Here is a 16,455-nt window from a genome sequence, read left to right as displayed (position 1 = left end):
TCTTTTTTCTTTTTTTTTTTTTTTTTTTTTTCGGGGGGGGGGAGATGGAGGGGATGGGGATGACTACCACCTATAAATTAGACTCTACTGTATTTATTATTAAGAGGATAAAGGAGAGAGTATTGAGATTAGAATATCAAAGTACCACAGCAGTAAACAAGTAGCTGCTTTCAAACAGCTCAGCTTTCAAAGAAATTTTTATCCTACAAGTGCAGTAAAAAAGAGCACATGATGTTTTTCTGGGAGCAGAGAAGAAAGTTATACATGATTAAAGTATTTCAAATGTATACTAACAAGACAGATCCCTTTCTAGACAGCATAGCAGAACTAGAATCAGGACTTCAGACATAAATTCATAAGTTTATACTAAAAAGCCAAAAAACAACTTTGGCCATGAATGTTCAAGTAGGCTCACATTCCATAACTAGCCACCTCGCTCAGATAATTAATGCATTTAATAGTTTCCTACTTATAGTCAATATCCCATGTCCTCCCTTGCAACCACTTTTTAATGCATAATTTTAGGTAACAGACGTAAATGTTCAAGTTATTAGGTAGTAGTTAGTAGTAGTTAAGTCTAAATTTACCTTGAGCAGATTACCTTGCTGTGCAGATGAGGAAGATGAGGAGAGCCCCAATGCTCCTAGCTTACGTACCTAATACTAGACAGCTTAATCCAAGTCAGTCTGGCCTAACACACCTATACATTGCCTATTTTTGAAAACAAAACAAAACAAACATTTTATTTTATTTTTATAAATAAATAAATAAATTCCACTTTCAGTTTTCTGCTCATGGAGCCAGTTTTGCACTGGGAAGGCCTTGAATCACAGTGAAATAACCAGGTCTCTAACAGGGCAAGACCAGCAGCTGGCTCATTTTTCCTTCAGCAGCCCAGGAGAATTCATCAGGCAGCTGATAGACCAAGGCTAGCAAGTTGATGTGAATACATTTGGACAGACAGAGATGATTGAAATTGATTGCTGGCCACCAACTCATGGCAAGTGTTGCATGAACCATCCATGGGGAAGAGGTACATGCTTGTGTGTGTATGTATGTGTGTGTATACAAAGATTGCAGCAGAAGAATAGAGTTAAAATTGTGCAAAAAGATGATGTGCTAATCTCCTCAAGAGCAACCCAACATGTCTGCCAAGAATTAAAGGAGCTACTTTAAAATGGAAATATGAGAATCAATAAACAACCTTCCGTAACCTCTTTATGTGACCCCATAGAGTAGAATTCCTCGCTACAGAGGGCTATCGATGCTAGAAGTTAAGGTAGGCTCAAAAGTAACAGGACAATATATGGAGAAGGGGGAAAATAAATAAATAAATAAACACCAAAGGCTGTAAAATGCAGACACACCTAGCTCCAAAAGTCTACCAGTTATAAATAGGAATTTCGAAGAGTTATTCTCGAAAACAACAAATATTGACTTTATTCATATACTTTGAGTACTGTTAGATAACAGATATTCACTCTGACACAGTATAAACATTGTTATGTTGCTTGTCATATTCTTAAATACTCTTACCAGACTGAGGGTTCTTTCTCACTTCCTAGAAAATCTTTTATCACTGTCTTCCTCTAGAATGAACCTAGTTCCAGTGGGAACACAGGAATGTTTGAAAAAAAAAGTCTCCCTTCATCAAAGTGCTTCAAAGAGAAGAAAAGGTGAAGGACTTGTTTTTCATAGATACAAAGAAGATGGAAAGAAGATATGCCACACAACAAGCAAACAGGTCAAGGGGAAGAGATTTAGTCTCTCTCTCTTACACTGACTTTTATACTTTGGATATAAATGTGAATCTCTGGATTCAGGACTGGCTACCTAACTTGATCTGATTTTCTGATCTTCATCCTGTCATCTAAAATATTTTAAGTCAACATTCAGACACTCCAAAGAACTACCAAAGCACCAAGAGATTCCTGTATCTGTTGACCTTCAGCAATTCATCTAGATATTTGACTGAAAGCATTGTGAAAGAAACAAATGCTTGGTCAGCCCAAAGGTGCACTTCAATAAAAGACTTACCTTTAAGCTATGTCGCTGTTCCATTTATTTCACTCAGACCTAAGTAAATAGTGAAGTGCTTTACTGAATCAGGGTCCAAGTATGGTATTTCTCTGAAATACTGAAAGTACATTTCCTGGAATTTTTCTAACAGTCTGGAAAGTGACTGTGGTAATGTGAAAATATTTTGGTATATATAAATTCTGGTACATGTAGTACTCTGTTGAAAATATTTCTCTACTTTACTCTGCTCTACTCTAGAGCAGTCAGCTAGCTGTCCAGCAGATTAAACTCTGATGGCTGCATACAGATTACAAGTGAGAGTCATTTTCTTTTTTTTTTTTTTTTTTTTTTTTTCCTGTATTCATACTAGGCAGCTCTAAAATAATTGAAAGTAGTTGAATTGGGTGTAGGTGCCAAGGCATTCCTAGCACAAGAGCTGCAGGGTGGCTTCTGTTAGAAGAGGCTGGGGCTGCCTCATTGCAGAAACAGCTGGTTCTAGCCCACTTCAATAGCCCCACTGCAGAGCATGACTGGGCCAAGCAGCCAAGATGGTGGTGCCCTGGGGAGAACTTGCTTAAGAAATGGCAAGATCTTGCATGGCCATGAGGAGTAAGGGAAAAGTGAATGATATAGCCCTGTGAACACCAAGGTCAGAGAAGAAAGAGGGGAGGAGGTGCTCCAGGTGCCAGAACAGAGAACCCTCTGCAGCCCTTGAAGACCACAGTAGAGCATGTATTTCCCTGCAGCTTATGAAGAGGAGCACATCACAGTAGTTGGATATTGGATATTTTCTGAAGGAATTGTGTTTCATGAAGAATGCATAAAGGAGCAGATTTTTCCTGACATAACTGCAGCCTATGGAAGAGCCCATACTAGGGCACAAGAAAAGTGTGAGGAGGAAGGAGTGACAGAGAGGAACTGCTATGGTCTGACCACAGGCCCTCATTCAACCTACAAGATCTTTCATCCTATTTTCATCAGTCCTATTGAAGTACTGAGTGAGCATCTGGGAGGTTAAGTGACTGATGGGTAAGATTAACTCAATAGGAGAGGGCACTTTTTTACTGTGAGAGTGACAGAGCACTGGAACAAATTGCCCACAGAGGTTGTGGAGTCTTCTTCTGTGGAAATATTCAAAACCCACCTGGATGTCATCCTGCACAATGTGCTCTAGGTGATCCTGCTTGGCAGAGGGTTTGGACTAGGTGATCTTCAGAGATCCCTTCCAACCTCAGCCATTCTGCGATTTTGTGAAGTTAATATAATTTATTGCCTATCACAAACAAACTGGAAAAGTGAGAAACTGAAAGGAAACTTAAAACAACCAACACAACCAACATCACTCAATCAAACCAACATCACTCAATCACAATCAGTCACAACCAACATCACTCAATAGCTTGTCTCTGGCCAGCAGCAGTTCTATTTTAGAGCTAGCTGGATCACGGAGCAGCTTCTGGACTGTTCTAACAGAGGCCATCCCTGCAGTACCCCTGCTAATTAACCAGTATAAACCATAAATCCAATAAAATAGCAACACTTAACACAAACACAGAACAAAAGATCATAGACATCATAAGAAAAATTACTAAAATGCTGCGTCATACTTTCTGCTGCACTAAACTCCAGGAGCCAAATCTAACCTTTCTTACACAGTAGCTCAATAAAACATAAGCATATGCTTTTCTCCTTCTCTGTTCAACAAGCATTGTACTGTACACACATGCTTTAAAGATTCACAATTAAGGAAGATTGGTTGAACCAAGGTTCAAACAGACACACTTCTTCGTAAATCAGAGTGTTACTTAAGCTCTGATCTATAGCACAGTCCATTGCTATAGCACAGTCTATTTTGTCATGTAATACAGGCCCTGTGTTTTAAATTCTGCTTTGGGTTCAGTAACCATGATTGAGCCAGAGCATATCAAAAGGGTTTGGCAAGAAATAATTAAAAAGGGAACAGGGCCAAGATACTAAACTTTTCAAAGCTGCAGAGAAATGACAGTTCCTAGAGACAGAAAAAATATATCCCAACAAAGAAATCTAAAACATGAGTGAAACTGAAACTGGAGAGTTATAAAGATAATTCAGTCTTATGTGTTCAATGAGACAGAAAGCAATAAAGTACTCTAACTATGCTAGACCTAGATATTTCAGTTTAAATTATAACCCTAAATTGGAAATGTTAGTTTCCTTCCAAAGGCAACCAGAATCCCCAAAGCATCTGGCTGTTTTGAATAATACATAAAGAGGAAAAAATTATTTTAACATCCTTAGAAAAACAAGCAGCTTTTTTGTTAGAATTATAAACTTTACAGGACTGTTTCAGGAAAAATAAAAATGTCTTGAGAGACATAAAACATTCTTAAACTAAAGCATATATATTAATTTAAACAATTCATTCTGGTTTTATTCAGTAATAATTGATGCACCATATTTAACTGAGACAAACTGTACATACCAGTTAGTCAAAGGCTAAAGGGAGCTAAAAGTTGACATGTTAGCACTGTTTTTACTTCTAATTGGCTTATTTTAATAAAAGTCTGATATCACAAATATTTACATGTGTGCTTCATTGTTTGCACGGTGAGTAGTCTTATCCACTTCAATAAGAATAATCACAAAGTATAAAACTGAGCATGTCTCTATGTGGAATGGGAGTTCAATACAGCTGGGTGAAATAATTTAACTATTAGCCTCCAGGCAAGAAGAATGTGAAAGGCAACAATTCCAAAAGAGATCTGAAGATTTGATTTTAATTGGAAATGAATTATATTACTACGTAATATGAGAGGAAAACAAAAATGCACTGCAATTCTTATTAAGGCATCTCATCACAGAAGTAAGAAGAAAATAATCCACTCCGTTTTGGTCAGATAAGGAAAATAATAGCTATATTTAGGGGAAAAAAATACATATAATTACATTATTGAAAATGAAAAGTTTGAATAATTATTTGAAAAAAAAAATATTCTGATAAGGGGAACTATTAAGCTGTGGCATAATCACTTGCAAAAAAGCATAAAAACAAACAAACAAACAAAAAAAAAAACAGCAGCACTTAGGAATTTCAAACTCCACTGTTAGAACACCTACTCCCAGGACAAGTCTTCATGGGCTGGAAAACAAGGTAAGCAGCTTCTTTTCTGTATTTCCATTTTTTGTTATTCCATGAACTTCCAGCTGTATAAATAGCACTAGAGACTCTCAGCCAGTTTTGGATGCAGTAGCTTACACAAGATATAGACACACTATGTCTGAGAGTATTCCCTCTCTGTGGACAAGACACCAAACATGTCTCATGACTGAATCCAACTGTGCTGAATTATGGCATAATTAAATAGTTATAATTACTTACATTAAACGTAATTTAATATAATTAACTAAATGCTCACTGTAAGTTTGTCTCAAATTAGCAACTTTTTCTCCTGTTCAAAGACAGATGTCCTTTGTGGTAACTGTCAATGCAATTTTATGTTTGTTACAACCTGTCTTCCCATGACAGTTTAACTGAATAACAGGTACCTGCTCCTCAGATAATTCAGCTCATTAGTTAAAAAATTTTGAATCCAACTGTCATAAATAAATTTGGAATTACAACTCCTGTGCAACTGTAACAGCACAGAGGACTAAGGTTTGCAGCATTTCCTATCATAGAAATGATTTTTGTTTTTTTATGACTTTAACAAATTGAACTATTTGGGTCAAAATGTTCTATGTGCCATGATTTCAATTTTAATGTAAAACCCATCAAATACTCAATAACCACTGAAAAAACTTCGTCACAATTTTCCATCCACGTAGAATCACTAACTCCTTCCAGTTAGGAGCTATTGGAGACCAAGACAGCTCCTTCTTGGATAGTTCATGACATTTGCTTGGACAGATAGCAAAATTAAAAACAAAGAACCTGACCCACTTCTAGTATAAGAGACAACCAGTTTCCCCTCAGTGCAGAAAAAAAAAAATATTCAGAAATAAGAAATTGGGAGGAGGCAGTGGAAAGAAAAGAATGGATTGCTGCCAAAGAAAAAAAAAAAAATCTGGTAGGGCTGAAACTGAGAGCTTAATGAGAGAAGACGATGACTGCCTGTTTCATAATTTTATTTGGAAAGAAGAGACTAGAGAAGAAAGCTGTAACTACAAAAATCAAGGCTGAGGAAAGAAGAAACTATTTCAGTGGAGCTAGTTAAGCATACACATGAAGCCCAGAGCACAGCACCATGCTTGCAGAGCTAACCAACTCTAAGCAAGAGGTGAGTTGTTTTGGCCCAGCACATGGCACTAGTGGCACAAACACAACCAGTGAGTTCATTCACATGAACTCTTACAAATAGTTTTGCCCTTTCAGTTGGTGGGAATCAGCCCTCCACAACACTGAGAACATGAAAAATAATGGCTTTGACTTCTCATGCAAAGTAATTATTCTACATAGGGAGATTTCATTAGGGAGCATGTTGTCTCCAGACCTATAAAGTGTGCAAAAGGAATAAGGCATATTCCCCTGGGTGCCCCAAGGAGCCAGCCAAAAGGCAAAATCATGGTACGCAACAATGGCTTTCAGGAGGCAACTAAGGCAGAACATCTGAGAAAGCTGGGCAAGACAGCACTGAAAGGACAAGATCAGGAGCTCAAAACTCTATTAGAAAATGTTCTCACTTGAATAATTTGGCAAAGGTTTCTTTAACGTCCCATTTTTCTGGGTTCATATGAGCTTAATAACCTAGGTTAATTGGTTACATCATCTAACAAGTACTACACAGAGTAGATATCATGTATAGAATAGTTGGATACGAGATTTAGAAGCTCTTTAAAATAATATGAATTTGTAAAAACTTCAATGCATTTCTAGCTCACTACACTAAAAAAATATACACAGCTAATAGAATTCTCTATGTTGTGAACACAGCAAGTTTCTTCTACTTCTCTGCAAGGCCCAGATCAACATGCCCGTGAAGCATGAGACAGTGTCTTCAGCAGTCCTTGGATCAAATCCCTGTTCTCCTTATCTGGTAATATCAGTGTCTGGGAGAAATCAGAGAAAGGGATATATATGTGCACTTTATATAGAAAAGTCATTTATTTTTGTTCTGTTTCACTGAAACATACTCTGCCTTTAGCCCCAAGAGGAGAATGCAGGAAACAAATAAACTGGATTCTGTGATCTAGCATGCAGCTCCCCAGCCCCCCAGAAAAACTCAGTTTCAATAAAGTCATTTCTCCAACTGCAGCACTAATTTATAATAGCAAAGTGATCATTGTTATAACATCACATTTAAAAAAGAAGGAGTTTGGCTTGCACTGTTGTTCAAAAAAGGCACCTTAATAAAGTGAGTTCGCCTATTCTTTACACTTTATGACTTGTGATTCTTCTGCTTGTCAGTTCATTTTCGAGTCTCTTTATTCTATGAAAATAACTGGTGACACAATCATAAGAAAGGAAAGTCTCTAAGGATTGCAGAGCAATGTTAGCAGATATATGAATGAACCACCCTCTACAAGCAGGAGGTTTAAAAATGCTTGGCAGTAATGGATCCATCTCCAAAAATATTCTTACACATAAGTTGTGGGTTTTTTTGTTTGTTTTGTTTTGTTTTTAACAAAGAACTTCACTTGCTTAGATTAGAGTTCTCTTTTAGAAGCTGCTGAATTTCATGGCTGGTATGCATAAAGGTTCTGCAGCTCTGTGACCCCATCTCCAGCCAGCAGTGAGGCTGAACATTCATTCCCAATAAGCACAAGTACACTGTATAGTGTACATATATAGATGAATATCTATCCACTCACATAAAGCTAGCCACACAGATAAGCACTGATAAAAATACGCAGCATTCACAACAAATATTAAGAGCACAAGCAGCCTGATCCCTGATCCTTCTCTCTAGATATCAGGATTGGAGACTGTCAGTAGAATATAGCATAGTGTATGTCCATATACGTAGTTATAAATACATATACTTGTGTATCTGCGTGTACAGTATGGATCACTCCAGCAGCTGGCCTTTGACGCTCAGTCTATCCCAGATACTTTGGTCATCCCTGCTCTTGGCGTACAGACTTATGAGCCCCTAGAGTTTCATGGTCCCACTTCAGTTGCTGGTACTAAATCCTCTTCTCCTACTCGATGGCTAGTCTGGTTTTAAATTCAGTCATATTCACATACATGCATACATACAAACACACACACTCAGGATGATGAGCTCACCCACACAGACAGTAAAAATAGGATTTAATAAAAAGATATGGCAAACTATGGTAATCAAGCACAGGGCTCAATCATACAACCGCATTGACCAGCAACCTGAATACATTTGACCAGGTCTTTTACCCCCTTCTCCTGTTTTCCCATATTAGTTCCTCCCCAATCTATCCACCTTTCCCTACCTTTGTCTGCCCCCCAAATAACATAATAAGTCCCACATTTTGACACAATGCCCTTAAAACATCCCATAATAAGTTTTACACAATTGTCAAAATGCTCTTCTGCCTGTATCTTACAATACGCCCTATTAGCCCTGTAGGCAGTAACATACAATTAAAGAAGTGAAAGACTACATTTCCTAAGCCTTTTCCAGTTTCCAGCTCTCATATAACTGGCATATAATCAATTAAATGTTTAAAGAAATCTGAAACTGAGCAGAATATAGTAAAAAGAAAAAGAAAAAAAAAAAAAAGAAAAAAAAAAAAAGAAGAAGAAAAAAAGGAAATGATTTGCTAATACACAAATCATTATATTCATATTAGCAATTCTTTACTCTGTGGGGTGGATGAGACAGTGGCTGCAAAGCATATATTTATTAAACTCTTTAATGCAAAGTGTTAAATAATGAAAGCATTTCCCTACTGAGGGTTAATTACAGACACTTCACCATGCAGCTAAGAGGACTAAATGTTTGCATTAGCCTCAGAGAAATTAGCAGAGAAACTGTCTGTACTGGACATAATCTTCCTACCTTTATGCAAAAGGTGTCTGGAAATTTTGGAATAATCATTAAGCATCCTCTTGTGAACATGATGTTTAACTGCACTAAAGCAGATGCAAAATAGGTTGTTATATCTGAAGCTATTTTTTTACACTGAAATGGTGAAATGGACTGTGTATTTATTCTTGAAAGGGTATCTAGTTGTTCCCAAACATACCGAATTTTGTTTCCTTCAAAACACAAGGCAATTCTGAACCTGCAGGTAGTACAGATTACTGCAGTTTGCTTTCATGGAACTCTCTGGTGAGGAGCTCTGCTTTCTGATTTTCCAGTAAACAACAAGTTTCTCAGCAAAATTCCTGCATTTTGATATAAGACTTTGACTTTAACCTGTAAGACTCTAAGTGATTACCTTCAAGTGACGATATGAAACTGTTTATAGCTACAGCAGATAGTAACAAAAGGACTTGATCTGAACCCCCCTTGCTGGTGGCAGGACTTTCTCTGGAAGACAACCTTAGCTTTTTGCAACTTGTTTGCCTTTAATCTCTTCCTTTCCCCAGAGCACAAATTTGTTTAGGTTTTCAGATATGCAGCACACCCAACCACTTCTCAGACTATTTCTCAAGAGCAGGCTGAAATGATTAACTTCACAGCCCCTGCTTTTCTCTCTTCTTAACCCATGAGATTGAATATATTAGATAAATAATAACTAAGCTTCATGTTGCAAAGCAGCCAGGCAGGGGGAGGTTTTATACCCATGGCTATCTGAACTGTTCATGCTGGGTACTCAGGAAAATGAGGCCATTTTGCTTTGAATGGAAAGAGAGAGGTGCACTGTGAGCAGAAATGATCAGTGCTCAAACATAAATAAATAAAAAAAAAAAAAAGTTGAATTTTCTGAGCATACATCATACTTCATAAAGCTAAAGAGGAAGGAGGGATAAAGCTTCCTTAGTCTGTCATCTGAGCCCCCCTAGGAAATCAGCCTTCAAGTCTGTCAAGTGGAATGCATCAAACACATACTAGACTCTTGATCCTGAGGAGCTTACAATTCCAAGAGACCTTTCAACATCTACTACAGGTACATAAAGCAATAATAGAGAATGAGATTTAAAAAATGTTATTAGAAGTCAGAATTAAGGAAAATATAGTACAATTTTAAGAATAAATTGTAAGTTTACATACAGTGCTCAACTATAAGCTTACTGGATTCTGCATTATTGTAGATGTACAGTCATAACTGTAAAAATATCTCAGATTATTTTGATGTGATAAATGTCATGCCTCGAGTATTTTTCAAGTAATACTGCTTCTCAAATAGCAAATAAATTCATTTGTCTTTTAAATTTGTATAGCTTTAAATTTAAAAGATCTAATTTTATCTCTTTAAAAGATTTACAAAATATTTTTTTTCAGGACAACAAATTTGGTCATAATATGAAAGGGGAATTACATACATTTTCTAATTGCATATATATGTATGCATATATGTGTGTGTGTGTGTGGAGATATATATATATCTCCACAAAATATATATATATATATATATATATATATACATGCACACACAAAATTGTGTGTGCATGTATATATATATATATATATATATATATATATACATGCACACACAATTTTGTAGTTTCCTGTTTTTTTATGTAAAGAATCTATCAAAAGGTCCATGAACCTGAATTATGAGACAGCCTTTTTTAAAGCAAACAAGTGAACCCTCAACTATTAAAACAATAAATCTCTTAGTGTTTCCTAGTAAAATTGTTAAATGACATTCATCACCACACTGCATGTTTTAATATATTATGGTTTTCTATTAATATACAATAAAACAATGCTAAATACTGTTTTATTCAAGGACAGCTAACAAAACTCATCCAGAGTATTCATTGTTTTAATATTCTTTTCTAGATATTGTGGATAGAAAATGACATCCATGGAAGAGCTGTTGTTACACCCATAGATGATAGCTTCCAGCAACATACACCATGGCTCTGTAGCTCCAGAATGGAACACACAAGGGAAGAGACAGCTTTTCTTTCAGCTCAGCAAATCTACCAATGGTTCATTCTACAGATGACTTTGTTCGAGAAAAATCATAAAATTCCCTCCTAGCACTCTCAGTCACTATATTTATTCTTTTTCATTTCTTAAGACATCATGTTCACATAATGTCAGGAAAGCCTTTAAAGACCTTTGATACTTCCAGACTTACAGCTTGAGAGTCATTACTTCAGCTATGGTTCTCTCTTTGTCAATCTGCTCCCATAATGTTCTGAAGTGCACTGTGTTGCTCAGAGGGTAGGACACAAAACTGAGTGACAAAATGAATTAGAAATAAAGAGGAGATGTGACTTTGAGGTGGGAGGATGAAGTAAGAGGAACAGACAGACTGATTAGAAGGGCCCTGATTTTTTTTTCCCTGTACATCAGCAAGCTTTCAACAGTAGGAGAGGAAATATTGTCTGTTCAGATGGACTATTGCCTAATACTTAAAGCAATCTGTGGGAGATACAAATATGATTCCTATAAATGGAGGAGAGACTTTCACATTAAGTGTGAGTACTCTCACATCATTACCACCTTCTTCTGTTAATGTTCTGTCATGTTTTAATACAGGAACATAAATAGAAGAAAAGTTCTGGTCTTCTCTGGAAAGTTTGGCAAGTGGTAAATACTAGCATAAGAACAAAGTTTAAGACATTTCTAGACATTTTTGAAATTTAGGATATGAACAAAGCAACAACAACAAAAAAAATGTTTTGTTTCTGCTGCCATGGCGGTGTTGGCAGTAAAATGTAATCAATACAGTTCTGTATGCAAACTTGGTATAGTTTCAGAAAGGCATATAATTGGAGTATCTATTGAATTGTAACCTGAGAACAACTGCAGCTGTGGCTTCTTCTATCTTACTCAGTCAAGGACAGGTAAAGTATGAAGGCATGTTATTGAAAACAGGAAAATTTATTAATATGTATGTCCCATACTTTTCAGTATGACTTGAATCTCCTTAAGTCTGAAATCTTAATCTTTCCTTTTCATTTTTTTAGCAGAGTAGCTTTACCTATATGAACAAAGGAAAATAGTTAATGAGAGAGGATGCAATCTAGGAATAGTCCTCTCTTCTTACTCCTCCATCCCTACCTCCAGAAATTAGATTTTTTCCTTCTACGCATTCTGCTAAGGACTAAAGAGCTCATTAGTTGTCAGATAACAAAAACAAAAACAAAGTCTTTTAGCTTTCACACATAAATAAAAATTAGGAACTATGCTAGCATGTCAGGCTACAACCTGGCTTTTGCAGATTAGTTGTATTAGTAGCACAAAGCAAAGCACCTAAACATTACCTGAAGTTTACCCTACAAGCTTGTCAGTCAAATTATTTGTGAAGCTCTCCCAGCTTCTTGGCTGGGTACAATATCCTAAATACAACCCATGAGTAAAATCTTTACGTCTTTTATCTACTGTCCGTTGGAGGGCGATAGAAACTTCTGTACTATTTCACAGGAACGCTGATTTTAGTAATAATAGTCATATGAGCTAATTACATAGGACTGAAATTTCCCTGAGCACTTTAACTAATGAGTTCTCAATTTAGAGAAAGGCAAAACCAGGAACTAGTGGAACTAGTACAAATATTTGAAAAGGCCACATTTGCAGCACTATCCTCCCCTAAACTCAAGCAGCTGAGACCAGAAAAGAGCCCTTGGTAGTGGTGATGGGAGAAGAACAGTTATAGGGATAATCTTTTTGTACACTAGGACATAACGGCTAAACGGGGGGAAAAAATAATAAATAAATAAATAAATAAATCTCTTTGTTGCTTTCTAAAATGCTTCCTTAGTTTTGAGACCCTTATTCTTATGTGGTTGGTTGTGCGGTGTGTTGCACAGGGAAGCCCCACTACCTCTTTCAGGACTAATGCTGTCTTTTGGTAGTGAAGTGTGCATGTAGTCCAAGGCACTTCCAGGTCAGAAAAGGAATGGTGTTGAGGAGGATGAGAAGAAAGAGGATTGTGCCTTTCTATAGGCTTCATTCTATGACTCAGCACACAGCAAGACACTGTCACAGCACCTCATGCTGACAAGTCCCAATATCTCAGTATGTCATAGCCAGAGAACTACCTGCTTAGGCTTAATTTTACTACTACTACTACTACATCCATAACCAGCTTGGTTTTCCATGTTTATTCTGCTATTTATTCTGCTAGAGAAGTTAATATCCTGATGTACTTTTTATTGCTGGGTTATGGCAGGAGCCTGTAGATGAATAACTGTAGATTTTGGAATATCCCAGTAAATATTACTGTGAAATAGTCACACCAGCAATTGGACAAGAAAAGCAGAAAAAGGCTGAAATTCCAGGACCACATTCAAACCCACTCTGTTATTATGTTGTTTACACTGAAGCCTGTGGCTCTGCTGCTGTTAAGGGTCCTGTCAGCTTTTCCGTTATTCGTTCTTATTTTAGGGAATTTGTTGGTCAGAGATTCACTCCAGGCAGAGTGTGAATGTTGAGAAACTAAAATTTGGCCAAAGGCAGAGTATATTGCTTACAGCTTATAAATTTACAGCTGGACCAACTCTCTGCTTTAACAATGTCACAAATAAATGAAGAAGTAAGCATGTCTTCCGATAACATGAAACACTAAGAACCATAGTCTTTTTGTTGTTGTTGTTTTGCTGTATCAGAACATATTAAGCATTAAAATGCTGGTGAACAAGATGAATATTCTAGGCAGAGCTTTTCGGTATGGCCATATGCATTGTCACACTTATCCCAGAATCAGGATTACAGGGTAGGAGCGAGAGTACTTTAACATCTTCATCCATAGACTCAGTCTGTATGCCTGCACATACAAATGGCATTCAGTTACATACCTAGAAGTACAATATAATCACTTCAAAAGAAAAAAAAAATGTTCACAAGTCTTCAAAGGCAGCAACAATCCAGGTAAAATGGATTGTCCTAAGCTGTAAACGGAAATCAGAATATTCACAGACTTTGGATACAGTCACACTTCAGTTCACATGGCATCACTGGTATGCATGAAATCAGAAATATCTGCAAAGCACCTCTGACCAAAAAAAAAAAAAAAAAAATAACATTTAAGTATCACCTAGGTATACCTGCAGATAATGGTTCTCTACACTTTTATAAAAGTAATTCTTATTAAAAGATATATATTAAACAATCTGTTAAAGATAGCTATATGTTTTGTTTCATTTTTAATGATGACAAACATAAATGCTGAAAAAATTTTAGATCATCACTTTTTCAGAGAAACTATTCCAATATTTTCATCACCTGATTGCTATCTAGAAAATAAACAAATGGCAATTCACATATAAGTTTACTGAGAGACAGAGAGAGCAATTTAGGAAAAATAGTTTTTAAAACAGTGCATGTTTCTGAATAGCTTCTTAGGTTCAGAGAAGCATATAACTGCAAAGTCACAAATACTTGGATTTAAATAGGTTTCCAAGATTTCTTTTTTATTTAATCATGTCTCATGATGCTCTCTTTTTTATTTACTTTCTCATGGTGCCAGCAGGGGAAAGAACGTAACACAGGGCCGGGAGTGAGGACACCAGTTTTAGTTTCTGAATGTGCTGTTTATTTCCTTTGTGACCCCAGACAAGGTCCTCTGCTGTCCTATAAAATGGTGTCATAACAACTCTTTCTGCCTCAAGGTGTAATGAGATGTTCAGAAACAAGAGGCAGAAAATTCATCACATTAGAAAAGAAAAAGAAAAAAAAAATAAGCATGGCTAAATTCTAACAAGAAAATACTTTTTTTTCCCCCACTTTGCTCTTCAAATAAAATGACATTATCAACTCAGGGGAATACATAGAACCATTCAAGCTCTAGAAAATGCATGTTTTTTTCCCAAGTCTTTAGTTTATAAGCAGCACATTAAAAACTATTTACCTGAATGTTTTGATTATAGTCCATTCCTGTAACACTTACAAAATAAACCATCCCAAAGCTTTTATAGAGTGGCAAATCCTCTTGGACCTCTTGGTATTAGAGCACCACAGTCATCCTGTTAGATTTGAAACCTGTGCAATTATTTACAACATCTTTTCAGCTCACCTCCAAGTTCTAAACCTTAAATCTCTAGGTTTCAACCTAGTTACCACAGAGATCTGCAAACAGCGGGAGGTCTCATGTATCATGTTAATACTTTTGGCACAGCAGCAGGAGACACTATAATTGCCTCAGCTGAATTCCTTCATTTATGTGTGTACATCACTGAAGGATTTGCAATTAATTTTAAATATCTGCTGGTGAGTCTTTTAAAATACATTTATAGATCTAACATTTTGTGCAACTCAGAAACTATAAACTGTACAGTCTTTTCATTTCTGTTTTGTGCGTTTCACTTCACTGGCATTACAGTGTCTGTAATGTAAAGGAACCCTGGTACTTCTGGTGCAACATGAATTTTAGCAGGGTTTCCAGACCATGCAGGTATTCTTCTTCAACTCTCTAAAGGGTCAGCATGAGCTGCTGCATTTCTAGTGGGCTGTTAGGATGAAATAGAAATTATAAAGCACATAGGGTGTATAAACCAAAAAGAGTACTCCAACCTCCCGAGATTATACTCATCAGACAAGCCACTGTGCTAAGATCTCCTTCCATTTAATACGTATTCTTCATATCTTCATGATCAGGATAATTAGGAAACGTTCTCTATACTGCTCTCTCTAAGTGAAGAATATTGCACATCTTGATAGCTTTATGATACCTCACTTTGCATATTTTCATTTTTCAGGGCAAACTGGAAGGAAATATTATTAGAGTATTAAGAAGGATGAAGAAAAAATTATTCACAAGCACAAAATATCCTTTGACTGAGAACTGGGCTGAATGGGAAAGTTTCACCGATAACAAAACCGTTACAGCTGAATAATTCCAGTTCTGGTACAAGAGGAGATTTTTAAATCATGGTTTGAAGACCCTTCCTAGTAACATACATGGAATTTAAAAATGATAATTCTTTTTAAATCCCAGAATAAGTCTCAGCATTTGCAGTGGGTGGGGAGACGTGAAGGCTGCAGAAAGTTGCTTTGTGAAGCAAAAAGAAAGATGTACCACTGATGGTTTAAAAATAATTGTCAGAGTGAATAAAAAGATGCATTTGAATGCTTATTTTTGGATATCTATAGGTAGATGATAGTGAATTCCTACTGGAAGGAATCATGATTTAAAGTCAATGGCCACAGGAGAAGTATTTTTCCACCAGCTAACAGTCAGTAAAAATGTAGTGGGCTCAGGTAATTATTATGGTCTTAAAGAGAAAACCAAAGGCTACCTACCATGTTATACCATGTAAAGGGACTCTCCTGGAGAAGCTGAAATTTGCATTCGACTTCAAATATGACATTTGAAATACTATGCAATCAATGAGGGGTAGGGGAGAAGAATTTAAAAATAACTAGGTATATCAGCTAATTAAAATCCATCCTGAAAGTAGAAACAAGTATTTGTAAATAA

Source organism: Aythya marila, assembly GCF_965140915.1.
Source record: "Aythya marila genome assembly, chromosome: 1".
NCBI lineage: Eukaryota > Metazoa > Chordata > Aves > Anseriformes > Anatidae > Aythya > Aythya marila.
The sequence above is the reverse complement of the archived record's forward strand: the minus strand, read 5'-3'. Positions refer to the sequence as shown.